The following is a 17,911-nucleotide window of genomic DNA, read 5'->3' as shown; positions in this document are numbered from 1 at the left end:
ATAAAACATGATCAATACAGTAGCATAATCATTTGAACACACAAAAACAGTAGGTAAAAGTGTTGGGTTGTCTCCCAACAAGCACTTTTCTTTAATGCCTTTTAGCTAGGCATGATGATTTCAATGATGCTCACGTAAAAGATAAGAATTCAAACACAAAGAGAGCATCATGAAGCATATGACTAGCACATTTAAGTCTAAACCACTTCCTATTTATAGGGATTTTGTAAGAAAATAATTCATGGGAACAAGAATCATCTAGCATAGGAAGGCAAAACAAACATAACTTCAAGATTTTCAACACATAGAAGGGAAACTTGATATTACTGCAATTCCTACAAGCATATGTTCCTCCCTCATTATAATTTTCAGTAGCATCATGAATGAATTCAACAACATATCTATCACATAAAGCATTCTTTTCATGATGCATAAGCATAGAAATTTTATTACTCTCCACATAAGCAAATTTATTCTCATGAATAGTAGTGGGAGCAAACTCAACAAAATAACTATCATGGAATTGAAAATAAAAATCATGATGACAAGTTTCATGCTTATAATTATTCTCTATAACATATATGCCATCACAATAATCATCATAGATAGCAACCATGTTCTCATAATAATCAATTGAAACCTCTTCCGAAATAGTGGATTCATCATTAAATAAAGTCATGACCTCTCCAAATCCACTTTCATAATTATAAAAATAAGATTCAACACCCTCCAAAATAGTGGGATCATTAACCTAGATTTGACACTCTTCCAAACCCACTTTCATCAATATAATCATCATGAATAGGAGGCATGCTTTCATCATAATAAATTTTCTCATCAAAACTTGGGGGAGTAAAAATATCATCTTCATCAAATATAGCATCCCCAAGCTTGTAACTTTGCATATCATTAGCATCATGGATATTCAAAGAATTCATACTAACAACATTGCAATCATGCTCATCATTTAAATATTTTGTGCCAAACATTTTATTGACTTCTTCTTCTAACAATTTAGCACAATTTTCCGAACCATCATTTTCAAGAAAGATATTATAAAGATGATCAATAATATGATGCAACCTCAATTCCATTTTTTAGTTTTCTTTTTGTAAACCAAACTAGTGATTAAACAAGAAACTAAAAGATTCAATTGCAAGATCTAAAGATATACCTTCAAGCACTCACCTCCCTGGCAACGGCGCCAGAAAAGAGCTTGATGTCTACTATGCAACTTTATTCTTGTAGACCGTGTTGGGTCTCCAAGCGTAGAGTTTTGTAGGACAGTAGCAATTTTCCCTCAAGTGGAAGACCTAAGGTTTATCAATCTGTGGGAGGCGTAGGATGAAGATGGTCTCTCTCAAACAACCCTGCAATCAAATACAAGAAATCTCTTGTGTCCCCAACACACCCAATACAATGGCAAATTGTATAGGTGCACTAGTTCGGTGAAAAGATGGTGATAAAAGTGTAATATTGATCGTATAAATATATTTTTATAATCTGAATAAATAAAAACAGCAAGGTAGCAATTAGTAAACAGGCACAAAAACGGTATTGCAATGCTTGAAAATGAGGCCTAGGGTCCGTACTTTCGCTAGTGCAATCTCTCAACAGTGCTAATATAATTGGATCATATAACCATCCCTCAACATGCAACGAAGAATCATTCCAAAGTTCCTACCTAGCGAATAACATAAGAATAAATTGTTTGTAGGGTACGAAACCACCTCAAAGCTATTCTTTCCGTTCGATCTATTCAAGAGTTCGTACTAAAATAACACAAATCTATTCTTTCTGTTCGATCTATCCTAGAGTCCGTACTAAAATAACACCAAAGCAAATTCATATTCATAATACTCAATCCAACACAAAGAACTTTAAAGAGTGGCCCAATATTTCTACCGGAGAAACAAAGACAAGAACGTGCATCAACCCCTATGCATAGATTACCCCAATGTCACCTCGGGAATCCGCGAGTTGAGTGCCAAAACATATATCAAGTGAATCAGTACGGTACCCCACTGTCACCACGAGTATTCAATTGCAAGACATATATCAAGTGTTCTCAAATCCATAAAAGTATTCAATCCGATAACAAAGAAATCTCAAAGAGAAAAACTCAATTCATCACAACAAGATAGAAAGAGGAAAACACCATATATATGATCCGACTATATTAACAAAGCCCGCGATACATCAAGATCGTGACATCTCAATAACACGAGAGAGAGAGAGATTAAACACATAGCTACTGGTACAAACCGTCAGCCCCGAGGGTGGACCACTCCCTCCTCATCGTGGTGGCCGCCGGTATGATGAAGATGGCCACCGGAGATGATTTCCCCTCCGGCAGGGTGCCGGAAAGGGTCTAGATTAGTTTTCGGTGGCTACAGAGGCCTGTGGCGGCGGAACTTCTTATCTAGGGTTATTTATAATGGTTTCTCTATTTATAGGATTTTTTGGCGTCGGCTTCACGCGAAGATGGGCCTCGAGGTGAGCACAACCCACCGGGGCGAGCCAGGCCCACCAAGCGCGCCCTGGTGGGTTGTGCCCTCCTTGTGGCTCTTCTGGACCTCCCACGAAGCTTCGGGGGGTCTCTTTTGTTCCAAAAAAATCGTCAAAAAGTTTCAGCTCATTTGGAGAACTTTCATTTCTGCACAAAAAACAACACCACGGTAGTTCTGCTGAAAACAGCGTCAGTCTGGGTTAGTTCCATGCAAATCATACCAAAACCATATAAAAATTGTTGTAAACATGGCATGAATACTTCATAAATTATAGATACGTTGGAGATGTATCATACACATCAATAATCTATATATAAAATATACCTTTGTTCACTTTGCCATCCTTCTTATCTGCCAAGTATTCAGGGTAGTTCCGCTTCTAGTGACCATTCCCTTTGCAGTAGAAGCACTCAGTTTCAGGCTTAGGTCCAACTTTGGGCTTCCTCACGGGAGCGGCAACTTGCTTGCCATTCTTCTTGAAGTTCCCTTTCTTTCCCTTGCCCTTTTTCTTGAAACTAGTGGTCTTGTTAATCATCAACACTTGATGCTCTTTCTTGATTTCTACCTTCGCCGATTTCAGCATCGCGAAGAGCCCGGGAATCATTTTCATCATCCCTTGCATATTATAGTTCATCACAAAGTTCTAGTAGCTTGGTGATATTGGCTAGAGATTGTCAATCACTATCTTATGTGGAAGATTAACTCCCACTTGATTCAAGTGATTGTAGTACCCAGACATTCTGAGCACATGCTCACTTGAGCTATTCTCCTCCATCTTGTAGGCAAAGTACTTGTCAAAGGTATCATACCTCTTGACACGGGCATGAGTCTTGAAATACCAATTTCAGCTCTAGGAACATCTCATATGCTCTGTGGCGTTCAAAACGTCTTTGAAGCCCCGATTCTAAGCCGTAAAGCATGGTGCACTAAACTATCAAGTTGTTATCATATCAAGCTTGCCAAACGTTCATAACGTCTGCATTTGCTCCTGCAATCGATTTGTCACCTAGCGGTGCATCAAGGACATAATTCTTCTGTGCAGCAATGAGGATAATCCTCAGATCACGGACCCAGTCCGCATCATTGCTACTATATATCATCTTTCAACTTATTTTTTCTCTAGGAACATATCAAAAATAAATGGGGAGCTACATCGCGAGCTATTGATCTACAACATAATTTGCAAATACTATCAAGACTAAGTTCGCGAGCTATTGATCGACGGAACATAGCATGCAATTTCAAAAAAATTCTATGATCACGCAAGATTTATCTAGGAGATGCATAGCAACGAGAGGGGAAGAGTGTGTCCACGTACCCTCGTAGACCGAAAGTGGAAGCGTATAGATTAATGCGGTTGATGTAGTCGAACGTCTTCGCGATTCAACTGATCAAGTACCGAACATACGGCACCTCCGAGTTCAACACACGTTCAGCTTGATGATGTCCCTCGGATCTTGATCCAGCAAAGTGTCGAGGGAGATTTTCGTCAGCACGATGGCGTGGTGATGGTGATGGTGATGTGATCCGCGTAGGGCTTCGCCTAAGCTCTACGACAATATGACCGGAGGAGTAAATGGTGGAGGGGGGCACCGCACATGGCTAACAAACAATTGATCTGCTTTTGGGTGCCCCCTGCCCACGTATATAAAGGAGGAGAGGGGAGGAGGCCGGCCCTAGGGGGCACGCCAAGTGGGGGGAAACCCACTAGCACTCCTAGTCCTAATCGCCCCCCCCCCTTCCTTCTTTCGGAGGGGGAAAGGGGGAAGGAGAGGACAAGGAGAAGGAAAGGGGGGGCGCCCCCTTCCCCTTGTCCAATTCGGACTGCCCATGGGGGGGGGCACCACCCCTTGTGGGCTGCCCTCTCTCTCCCCTATGGCCCATTACTTTCCCCGGGGGGTTCCGGTAACCTCCCGGTACTCTGATAAATATCTGAAATGCTCCGGAACCATTCTGATGTCCGAATACTATCGTCCAATATATCAATCTTTACCTCTCGACCACTTCGAGACTCCTCTCCATATCTGTGATCTCATCTGGGACTCCGAACAATCTTTGGTCACCAAAACACATAACTCAATACAAATCGTCATCGAACGTTAAGCATGCGGACCCTACGGGTTCGAGAACTATGTAGACATGACCGAGACACCTCTCCGGTCAATAACCAATAGCGGAACCTGGATGCTCATATTGGCTCCCACATATTTTACGGAGATCTTTATCGGTCGAACCGTTATGACAACATACGTTATTCCCTTTGTCATCGGTATGTTACTTGCCCGAGATTCGATCGTCGGTATCCTCATACCTAGTTCAATCTCGTTACCGGCAAGTCTCTTTACTCGTTTCGTAATGCATCATCCCGCAACTAACTCATTAGTCACATTGCTTGCAAGGCTTATCATGATGTGCATTACCGAGAGGGCCCAGAGATACCTCTCCGATACTCGGAGTGACAAATCCTAATCTCGATCTATGCCAACCCAACAAACACCTTCGGAGATACCTGTAGAGCATCTTTATAATCACCCAGTTATGTTGTGATGTTTGATAGCACACAAGGTATTCCTTCGGTATCCGGGAGTTGCATAATCTCATAGTCAAAGGAATATGTATAAGTCATGAAGAAAGCAATAGCAATAAAACTTAACGATCATTATGCTAAGCTAATGGATGGGTCTTGTCCATCACATCATTCTCCTAATGATGTGATCCCGTTCATCAAATGAAAACACATGTCTATGGTTAGGAAACTTAACCATCTTTGATTAACGAGCTAGTCTAGTAGAGGCTTACTAGGACACGGTGTTTTATCTATGTATCCACACATGTATCAAGTTTCCGGTTAATACAATTCTAGCATGAATAATAAACATTTATCATGATATAAGGAAATATAAAATAACAAATTTATTATTTCCTCTAGGGCATATTTCTTTCAGTCGGGGCAGGCCAGCGTGGACATGTGCGTGTCCGGTACTCCCCATATCCGCCCTAGATTTAGCTTGGATATGAGGGGTGCCGGTCAGCACGGGCATATAGGGACGGTTTGAGGCGCCTGGTTAGGTCGCGTTCTTGTTATCGGTCACTGGTCGGGCTTTCCGCCAGGACTTATAGAGGAGGGTGAGGAGCCCAGTTGTAGATGCTGCAAGGAAATCTCTAACCAATCATCTATGGTTCAGAGGAGGATGCAACTGAGTATTCTTTAGACGAGTATATTTGCTCCTCTAAAAATGTGTCATTTTAACTAATCTCTTAAACTTAGCGGAGTAAAAAATCAACACAAATTCGGTGTAAATCTGGTTCAAACTACTACATCTAGATTGATTCCAAATATTTTACATAAATTAAATGAAATTTGGCTAGATTGCATAAAAACTTACGAAAACTACTCACTATCGCTCTCGTTCTTGATCATCTCCCAGTATGATTCGGTAAGCCCTCTGATGAGATGGTTGTGGCCCTCGTCACCTGTTGGGGATCGTAGCAGAATTTTAAAATTTTCCTACGCTCACCAAGATCCATCTATGGAGTATACTAGCAACGAGGGGAAAGGAGTGCATCTACATACCCTTGTAGATCGCGAGCGGAAGCGTTCCAATGGACGAGGTTGATGGAGTCGTACTCGCCGTGATCCAAATCACCGATGACCGAGTGCCGAACGGACGGCACCTCCGCGTTCAACACACGTACGGAGCAGCGACGTTCTCCTCCTTCTTGATCCAGCAAGGGGGAAGGAGAGGTTGATGGAGATCCAGCAGCACGACGGCGTGGTGGTGGATGTAGCGGGATCTCGGCAGGGCTTCGGCGAGCTTCTGCGATAGGGAGAGGTGTTGCAGGGGAGGAGGGAGGCGCCAAAGGCTGTAGTACTCTTGCTCTCCCTCCCCCCCCCTTTATATAGGCCCCCTGGGAGGGGGGCGCCGGCCAGGAACCCATCTGGATGGGGGGCGGCGGCCAGGGGGGAGACTTGCCCCCCAAGGCAAGTGGGGCGCCCCCCCCCCCACCCTAGGGTTTCCAACCCTAGGCGCAGGGGGAGGCCCATGGGGGGCGCCCCAGCCCACTAAGGGCTGCTTCCCTTCCCACTTCAGCCCATGGGGCCCTCCGGGATAGGTGGCCCCACCTGGTGGACCCCCGGGACCCTTCCGGTCGTCCCGGTACAATACCGGTGACCCCCGAAACTTTCCCGATGGCCGAAACTTGACTTCCTATATATAATTCTTCACCTCCGGACCATTCCGGAACTCCTCGTGACGTCCGGGATCTCATCCGGGACTTCGAACAACTTTCGGGTTTCCGCACACTCATATCTCTACAACCCTAGCGTCACCGAACCTTAAGTGTGTAGACCCTACGGGTTCGGGAGACATGCAGACATGACCGAGACGCCTCTCCGGTCAATAACCAACAGCGGGATCTGGATACCCATGTTGGCTCCCACATGTTCCACGATGATCTCATCGGATGAACCACGATGTCGAGGATTCAATCAATACCGTATACAATTCCCTTTGTCAATCGGTATGTTACTTGCCCGAGATTCGATCGTCGGTATCCCAATACCTTGTTCAATCTCGTTACCGGCAAGTCTCTTTACTCGTACCGCAATGCATGATCCCGTGACTAACTCCTTAGTCACATTGAGCTCATTATGATGATGCATTACCGAGTGGGCCCAGAGATATCTCTCCGTCATACGGAGTGACAAATCCCAGTCTCGATCCGTGCCAACCCAACAGACGCTTTCGGAGATACCCGTAGTGTACCTTTATAGTCACCCAGTTACGTTGTGACGTTTGGCACACCCAAAGTACTCCTACGGTATCCGGGAGTTGCACGATCTCATGGTCTAAGGAGAAGATACTTGACATTGGAAAAGCTCTAGCAAACGAACTACACGATCTTTGAGCTATGCTTATGATTGGGTCTTGTCCATCACATCATTCTCCTAATGATGTGATCCCGTTATCAATGACATCCAATGTCCATAGTCAGGAAACCATGACTATCTGTTGAGCAACGAGCTAGTCAACTAGAGGCTTACTAGGGACACGTTGTGGTCTATGTATTCACACATGTATTACGATTTCCGGATAACACAATTATAGCATGAACAATAGACAATTACCATGACAAAGAAATATAATAATAACCATTTATTATTGCCTCTAGGGCATATTTCCAAGAGTCTCCCACTTGCACTAGAGTCAATAATCTAGTTACACTGTGATGAATCGAACACCCATTGCGTCCTGGTGTTGATCATGTTTTGCTCTAGGGAGAGGTTTAGTCAACGGATCTGCTACATTCAGGTCCGTATGTACTTTACAAATATCTATGTCTCCATTTTGAACACTTTCACGAATGGAGTTGAAGCGACGCTTGATATGCCTGGTCTTCCTATGAAACCTGGGCTCCTTGGCAAGGGCAATAGCTCCAGTGTTGTCACAGAAGAGAGTCATCGGGCCCGACGCATTGGGAATCACCCCTAGGTCGGTAATGAACTCCTTCATCCAGACTGCTTCCTGTGCTGCCTCCGAGGATGCCATGTACTCCGCTTCACATGTAGATCCCGCCACGACGCTTTGCTTGCAACTGCACCAGCTTACTACTCCTCCATTCAAAATATACACATATCCGGTTTGTGACTTCGAGTCATCCAGATCTGTGTCGAAGCTAGCGTCGATGTAACACTTTACGATGAGCTCTTCGTCACCTCCATAAACGAGAAACATATCCTTAGTCCTCTTCAGGTACTTCAGGATATTCTTGACCGCTGTCCAGTGTTCCATGCCGGGATTACTTTGGTACCTTCCTACCAAACTTACGGCAAGGTTTACATCAGGTCTGATACACAGCATGGCATACATAATAGACCCTATGGCCGAGGCATAGGGGATGACACTCATCTTTTCTCTATCTTCTGCCATGGTCGGGCATTGAGCCGTGCTCAATTGCACACCTTGCAATACAGGCAAGAACCCCTTCTTGGACTGATCCATATTGAACTTCTTCAATATCTTGTCAAGGTACATACTCTGTGAAAGACCAATGAGGCGTCTTGATCTATCTCTATAGATCTTGATGCCTAATATATAAGCAGCTTCTCCAAGGTCCTTCATTGAAAAACACTCATTCAAATAGGCCTTTATACTTTCCAAGAATTCTATATCATTTCCCATCAATAGTATGTCATCCACATATAATATGAGAAATGCTACAGAGCTCCCACTCACTTTCTTGTAAACACAGGCTTCTCCATAAGTCTGTGTAAACACAAACGCTTTGATCATCTCATCAAAGCGAATGTTCCAACTCCGAGATGCTTGCACCAGCCCATAGATTGAGCGCTGGAGCTTGCACACTTTGTTAGCATTCTTAGGATCGACAAAACCTTCCGGCTGCATCATATACAATTCTTCCTTAAGGAAGCCATTAAGGAATGCCGTTTTGACGTCCATCTGCCATATCTCATAATCATAGTATGCGGAAATTGCTAACATGATTCGGACGGACTTCAGCTTCGCTACGGGTGAGAAAGTCTCATCGTAGTCAACCCCTTGAACTTGTCGATAACCCTTAGCGACAAGTCGAGCCTTATAGATGGTCACATTACCATCCGCGTCTGTCTTCTTCTTAAAGATCCATTTGTTTTCTATGGCTCGCCGATCATCAGGCAAGTCAGTCAAAGTCCATACTTCGTTTTCATACATGGAACCTATCTCAGATTTCATGGCTTCTAGCCATTTGTCGGAATCCGGGCCCGCCATCGCTTCTTCATAGTTCGAAGGTTCACCGTTGTCTAACAACATGATTTCCAGGACAGGGTTGCCGTACCACTCTGGTGCGGAACGTGTCCTTGTGGACCTACGAAGTTCAGTAGTAACTTGATCCGAAGCTTCATGATCATCATCATTAACTTCCTCCCCAGTCGGTGTAGGCACTACAGGAACACCTTCCCACGCTGCGCTACTTTCCGGTACGGAAGGGGTGACTATCACCTCATCAAGTTCCACTTTCCTCCCACTTACTTCCTTCGAGAGAAACTCTTTCTCCAGAAAGGACCCGTTCTTGGCAACGAAGATCTTGCCTTCGGATCTGAGGTAGAAGGTATACCCAATAGTTTCCTTAGGGTATCCTATGAAGACGCATTTCTCCGACTTGGGTTCGAGCTTTTCAGGTTGAAGTTTCTTGACATAAGCATCGCATCCCCAAACTTTTAGAAACGACAGCTTAGGTTTCTTCCCAAACCATAATTCATACGGTGTCGTCTCAACGGATTTCGACGGAGCCCTATTTAAAGTGAATGCGGCAGTCTCTAAAGCATAGCCCCAAAATGAGAGCGGTAAATCGGTAAGAGACATCATAGATCGCACCATATAAAATAGAGTGCGATTACGACGTTCGGACACACCGTTTCGCTGAGGTGTTCCAGGCGGCGTGAGTTGTGAAACGATTCCACATTTCCTTAAGTGCGCACCAAATTCGTGACTTAAATATTCTCCACCACGATCTGATCGTAAGAATTTTATTTTTCTGTCACGTTGATTCTCAACCTCACTCTGAAATTCCTTGAACTTTTCAAAGGTTTCAGACTTGTGTTTCATTAGGTAGACATACCCATATCTACTTAAATCATCAGTGAGAGTGAGAACATAACGATATCCTCCGCGAGCCTCAACACTCATTGGACCGCACACATCGGTATGTATGATTTCCAATAAGTTGGTTACTCGCTCCATTGTTCCGGAGAACGGAGTCTTGGTCATCTTACCCATGAGGCATGGTTCGCACGTGTCAAATGATTCGTAATCAAGAGACTCCAAAAGTCCATCTGCATGGAGCTTCTTCATGCGCTTGACACCAATGTGACCAAGGCGGCAGTGCCACAAGTATGTGGGACTATCGTTATCAACTTTACATCTTTTGGTATTCACACTATGAATATGTGTAACATCATGTTCGAGATTCATCAAGAATAAACCATTGACCAGCGGGGCATGACCATAAAACATATCTCTCAAATAAATAGAACAACCATTATTCTCGGATTTAAATGAGTAGCCATCTCGAATTAAACGAGATCCAGATACAATGTTCATGCTCAAAGCTGGCACTAAATAACAATTATTGAGGTTTAAAACTAACCCCGTAGGTAGATGCAGAGGTAGCGTGCCGACGGCGATCACATCGACCTTGGAACCATTCCCGACGCGCATCATCACCTCGTCCTTTGCCAGTCTCCGTTTATTCCGCAGTTCCTGTTTTGAGTTACAAATATGAGCAACCGCACCGGTATCAAATACCCAGGAGCTACTACGAGTACTGGTAAGGTACACATCAATTACATGTATATCACATATACCTTTGGTGTTGTCGGCCTTCTTGTCCGCTAAGTATTTGGGGCAGTTCCGCTTCCAGTGACCACTTCCCTTGCAATAAAAGCACTCAGTCTCAAGCTTGGGTCCATTCTTTGACTTCTTCCCGGCAACTGGCTTATCGGGCGCGGCAACTCCCTTGCCGTCCTTCTTGAAGTTCTTCTTACCCTTGCCCTTCTTGAACTTAGTGGTTTTATTCACCATCAACACTTGATGTTCTTTTCTGATCTCCACCTCCGCTGATTTCAGCATCGAATATACCTCAGGAATGGTCTTTTCCATCCCCTGCATATTGAAGTTCATCACAAAGCTCTTGTAGCTTGGTGGAAGCGACTGAAGGATTCTGTCAATGACCGCGTCATCCGGGAGATTAACTCCCAGCTGAGACAAGCGGTTGTGTAACCCAGACATTCTGAGTATGTGCTCACTAACAGAACTATTCTCCTCCATTTTACAGCTGAAGAACTTGTCGGAGACTTCATATCTCTCGACCCGGGCATGAGCTTGGAAAACCATTTTCAGCTCTTCGAACATCTCATATGCTCCATGCTTCTCAAAACGCTTTTGGAGCCCCGGTTCTAAGCTGTAAAGCATGCCGCACTGAACGAGGGAGTAATCATCAGCACGTGATTGCCAAGCATTCATAACGTCTTTGTTCTCTGGGATTGGTGCTTCACCTAGCGGTGCTTCTAGGACATAATCTTTCTTGGCTGCTATGAGGATGATCCTCAGGTTCCGGACCCAGTCCGTATAGTTGTTGCCATCATCTTTCAGCTTGGTTTTCTCTAGGAACGCGTTGAAGTTGAGGACAACGTGGGCCATTTGATCTACAAGACATATTGTAAAGATTTTAGACTAAGTTCATGATAATTAAGTTCATATAATCAAATTATTCAATGAACTCCCACTCAGATAGACATCCCTCTAGTCATCTAAATGAAACATGATCCGAGTTAACTAGGCCGTGTCCGATCATCACATGAGACGGACTAGTCAAGATCGGTGAACATCTCCATGTTGATCGTATCTTCTATACGACTCATGCTCGACCTTTCGGTCCTCCGTGTTCCGAGGCCATGTCTGTACATGCTAGGCTCGTCAAGTCAACCTAAGTGTATTGCGTGTGTTCCGAGGCCATGTCTGTACATGCTAGGCTCGTCAACACCCGTTGTATGCGAACGTTAGAATCTATCACACCCGATCATCACGTGGTGCTTCGAAACAACGAACCTTCGCAACGGTGCACAGTTAGGGTGAACACTTTCTTGAAATTATTATAAGGGATCATCTTACTTACTACCGTCGTTCTAAGCAAATAAGATGCAAAACATGATAAACATCACATGCAATCAAATAGTGACATGATATGGCCAATATCATTTTGCTCCTTTGATCTCCATCTTCGGGGCACCATGATCATCTTCGTCACCGGCATGACACCATGATCTCTATCATTGTGTCTTCATGAAGTTGTCACGCCAACGAGTACTTCTACTTCTACGGCTAACACGTTTAGCAATAAAGTAAAGTAATTTACATGGCGTTATTCAATAACACGCAGGTCATACAAAATAATAAAGACAACTCCTATGGCTCCAGCCGATTGTCATACTCATCGACATGCAAGTCGTGATTCCTATTACAAGAATATGATCAATCTCATACATCACATATATCATTCATCACATCTTCTGGCCATATCATATCACATAGCACATGCTGCAAAAACAAGTTAGACATCCGCTAATTGTTGTTGCAAGTTTTTACGTGGCTTGAATAGGTTTCTAGCAAGAACGTTTCTTACCTACGTAAAACCACAACGTGATGTGCCAATTTCTATTTACCCTTCATAAGGACCCTTTTCATCGAATCCGTTCCGACTAAAGTGGGAGAGACAGACACCCGCTAGCCACCTTATGCAACTAGTGCATGTCAGTCGGTGGAACCTGTCTCACGTAAGCGTACGTGTAAGGTCGGTTCGGGCCGCTTCATCCCACAATTACGCCGAAACAAGATAAGACTAGTAGCGGCAAGAAGAATTGGCAACATCTACGCCCACAACTGCTTTGTGTTCTACTCGTGCATAGTAACTACGCATAGGCCTGGCTCATGATGCCACTGATGGGGATCGTAGCAGAATTTTAAAATTTTCCTATGCTCACCAAGATCCATCTATGGAGTATACTAGCAACGAGGGGAAAGGAGTGCATCTACATACCCTTGTAGATCGCGAGCGGAAGCGTTCCAATGAACGAGGTTGATGGAGTCGTACTCGCCGTGATCCAAATCACCGATGACCGAGTGCCGAACGGACGACACCTCCGCGTTCAACACACGTACGGAGCAGCGACGTTCTCCTCCTTCTTGATCCAGCAAGGGGGAAGGAGAGGTTGATGGAGATCCAGCAGCACGACGGCGTGGTGGTGGATGTAGCGGGATCTCGGCAGGGCTTCGCCGAGCTTCTGCGAGAGGGAGAGGTGTTGCAGGGGAGGAGGGAGGCGCCAAAGGCTGTAGTACTCTTGCTCTCCCTCCCCCCTTTATATAGGCCCCCTGGGAGGGGGGCGCCGGCCAGCAACCCATCTGGATGGGGGGCGGCGGCCAGGGGGGAGACTTGCCCCCCAAGGCAAGTGGGGCGCCCCCCCCCCCCCACCCTAGGGTTTCCAACCCTAGGCGCAGGGGGAGGCCCATGGGGGGCGCCCCAGCCCACTAAGGGCTGGTTCCCTTCCCACTTCAGCCCATGGGGCCCTCCGGGATAGGTGGCCCCACCCGGTGGACCCCCGGGACCCTTCCGGTGGTCCCGGTACAATACCGGTGACCCCCGAAACTTTCCCGGTGGCCGAAACTTGACTTCCTATATATAATTCTTCACCTCCGGACCATTCCGGAACTCCTCGTGACGTCTGGGATCTCATCCGGGACTCCGAACAACTTTCGGGTTTCCGCACACTCATATCTCTACAACCCTAGCGTCACCGAACCTTAAGTGTGTAGACCCTACGGGTTCGGGAGACATGCAGACATGACCGAGACGCCTCTCCGGTCAATAACCAACAGCGGGATCTGGATACCCATGTTGGCTCCCACATGTTCCACGATGATCTCATCGGATGAACCACGATGTCGAGGATTCAATCAATCCCGTATACAATTCCCTTTGTCAATCGGTATGTTACTTGCCCGAGATTCGATCGTCGGTATCCTAATACCTTGTTCAATCTCGTTACCGGCAAGTCTCTTTACTCGTACCACAATGCATGATCCCGTGACTAACTCCTTAGTCACATTGAGCTCATTATGATGATGCATTACCGAGTGGGCCCAGAGATACCTCTCCGTCATACGGAGTGACAAATCCCAGTCTCGATCCGTGCCAACCCAACAGACACTTTCGGAGATACCCGTAGTGTACCTTTATAGTCACCCAGTTACGTTGTGACGTTTGGCACACCCAAAGTACTCCTACGGTATCCGGGAGTTGCACGATCTCATGGTCTAAGGAGAAGATACTTGACATTGGAAAAGCTCTAGCAAACGAACTACACGATCTTTGAGCTATGCTTATGATTGGGTCTTGTCCATCACATCATTCTCCTAATGATGTGATCCCGTTATCAATGACATCCAATGTCCATAGTCAGGAAACCATGACTATCTGTTGAGCAACGAGCTAGTCAACTAGAGGCTTACTAGGGACACGTTATGGTCTATGTATTCACACATGTATTACGATTATAGCATGAACAATAGACAATTACCGTGAACAAAGAAATATAATAATAACCATTTATTATTGCCTCTAGGGCATATTTCCAACAGGCCTTATACTGCTTGTATAGCCGTCGGTCCGCCTTGACGCGCTTCGGGTAGAGGCGACGGAGCTATGTCATGCAGCCTCGCGGGCTTGCTCCGCCTCGAGGCGCTCTCGGGCCTCCCGGTCTTCCCGCATCTCCTGTGTCGTGGGCACCCCGGGGTCGACGGACTCCACCCGTGGCTGGCCGTGGGGGAAGTTGCGCCTGGCATTGGCACCGTGTAGGAGGAACGGCATAATGTCATATTCGCGCAGCCTACATCGCACGGTGGGTGGGCACTGCATGTGTGCCACTTGTCGCAACCCGAGCGTTATATTTTTTGTTTATTCTTTTTTACAAAATGCTTTATCTCTTGAACAATGCATCCAAATCATGAACCATTTTCATGTTGCATTTCTCATGTCGATATCTTCAAACCTATATCCCATTTTAATAGGTTCGGACGATATTTTTTCCGTAAAAACCCGAGAGAAGCAGGAAACATAAAAATATGAAAACTGAAATCTAAAAACCAAATAACAAGGAAAAATAGAAAAACACAACAAAAAAGGGAAACCAAAAGATTATATGTGGTTTTCACTTCTTTTGGGAATTACACCTGTGATTTTTCACCTTTTGGAAGCACAATTGTGTTTCTTCACTTTTCAGGAAGCATAGCTATAGTTTTCAGTTACCGAAAGCACAAGCACAACTAAGTTTTTTTTTATGGTAAAACTATGGGAAACACGTGCAAAAAAATTGTGTTCTGTTGGGTCCACCGAATGCGTGTCATGTGCTAGTTGGAGCGCCCTCACGCACGTCCATTGGACACGCTCTCGAGGGGGTAATTTCCTATATGAGGACACATTGCGCCCAACTGCTGACGCTTCACACAGGACGTGCGAGCGAGTGACTGAGTGGGCTGACCCATTTCAGCGCTAAGCATAGGGTGTTTTGGTTCTGTTTTTGGGAAGTTTCTAGAAGGTTTGAAGCCGGTTTCTACTGGCTTTGGCAATCTTCTAGAAGTTTTTTTACCTATTTTTATTTTTCTATTTACTTTTTATTTTATTTTATTTCCATTTATTAGTTCTCTATTTTCTGGGTTTTCTTCCTTTCTTCTCTTTTTATTTATTTTCAAAAAATTCTAAAATAAAAAACGGATTTTCAGACATTTTTAGAATTATTCAAAATTATGTATTCACTTTTTTCCAAAAAAATTTGGGAACCAAAAATTTGTTTGCATTCCTAAAAATATGTTCACAATTTTATAAAACATTCCGCATTATCTAAAAAGGTCGTCGCATAGCACCGTAGCGCGTACCCACCGTGCGTCTTTCCTTCCGTTATCAGGCCGGCCTAGTTCGCTTCCCTTCCTTTGGTTCAGCCTGTTTTGGGAAGGTTCTAGAACCTTTCCAGAACCGTTTTTTTAATGTTTTCTATACTTTTTTTCCTTATATTCAATTTTTCCTTCCGTTTTTATTTCCCTTTTTTCCATTTTCTTCTTCTTCTTCACTTTTTGACTATTTTTGGCATTCTTTATTTCAAATTCGTTAACAACTTTTTTTGTTCATCAAATTCAAAAAATGTTCAACCTTGCAAAAAAAATGTTCAACAATCCAAAAAAAATCATGAGATTTAAAAAATGTTCGTTCATCAAACTAAATAAATATTCATCGGTTTACATATTTTCTTTGAAATTTTTGTTCATCACATTCAAATCTTGTTCACTGAATTAAAATTTTGTTTATCATTTTTTTAAATGTTCATCGAATGCAAATTTTGTTCATATTTTTTTCCAAAAAATTTCTCTAACACAAATATTGTTCTTCAAATTAATAAAAATGTTCATAACATGCCAAATTTGTTCATCGATGTTCAAAATATGTTCAAAAAATTCAAAAAAAATGTTCATTCCTTTGGAATCATGAACTTTTTTTTACAATTTGTGAACATTTTCTGAATTCACGAACATTTTTTTTAACCAAGAACATCATCTTATATTCAAGACAGTTTTTTGTAATCATGAACGTTTTTTTCAAATTCGTGAACAGTTCACGAATGCATGAGAACTTTTTTTAAAATCACAAACATTTTTTAAAATTTGTGAACATTTATTGTAATAATGAAGATTTCTTTTGCAAATTTGTGAACATTATGCAGATGCATGAACGTTTTTTGAAATCATGAACATTTTTTAAATTCTTGAACATTTCTTAAATTTGAGAACACTTTTTTACAAATTCATGAACATTTTTTGAATTCTCGAGCATCTTTTTGAAATAATGATTTTTTTCGAATTCACGATCGTTTTTTTTCAAATTTAGGAACTTTTTCTGAAATTTGGAAGCTGTTGATACCCTGAATTATTGAAAAAAAGAAGAAAAAACGCAATGGAAAATTCGGAAAAAAAAAGGCGGCGTGCCGTCCGCACATGGGCCGGCCCATAAGGATGCGAAGGCGGGAGCGGGGGGATTATGCGCCCGCTGCTTTCTCAGCGCGTGGTGCGCCATATAGGAGGTCCTCCCCAAAATGGTACCCTCCTCCATGCGTGCTCCGTCTGGTCGTCAAAATCAAATCCAGACCACAGGAGTGAGGACAGACCTACTAATTAGCGCTCTCAGCGTGAGCTCACTTCGTTCGCGTCCGTGCCTCGCTTTCTTTTTTTCATTTGTTCGTGTTTCTTGCTTGGTTTTCTTTTTTATGCTATGTTGTTCGCTGAAAAGACTAGTTGCCGGTTTTTTTAAGTAAAAATGTTTGTGAGTTTAAAACAGTTCACAAATATGAAAAAGTTCACTAATTTTATGAAGGGCATGAATTTGCCAAATTTCAAGAATTTGAATAAAAATCATGGATTTGAAAAAGTTTGTGTATTTAAATTAAAGTATCTGCGAAGTTGAAAATTTACACAAATTTGGAAAAATCTCGCACATTCATAAAAAGTTCATGTATTGGAAGTATCGTTCCCGAATCTGAAAAAAGTTCAACAATTTTAAAAAGTGCATGAATTTGAAAAAAAGTTTGCGAAATTTTAAAATAAGTTAATGATTTTAAAAAAAGTTCAAATTTTGAACAGTTCATTACATTTGAAAAAATTTAGGAAAATTGAAAAAAAATATCATAGATTTGGAAAAAAAATCACAACTTTGAAAATTTGCGGGTTTTGAAAAAACGTTTGTACAAATTAAAAAGTGTTCATGGATTTGAAAAAATTCATGCATTTGAATAAAGTCCACGG

Source organism: Aegilops tauschii, chromosome 3 (assembly GCF_002575655.3).
Source record: "Aegilops tauschii subsp. strangulata cultivar AL8/78 chromosome 3, Aet v6.0, whole genome shotgun sequence".
NCBI lineage: Eukaryota > Viridiplantae > Streptophyta > Magnoliopsida > Poales > Poaceae > Aegilops > Aegilops tauschii.
Note: the sequence above shows the minus strand (reverse complement) of the source record.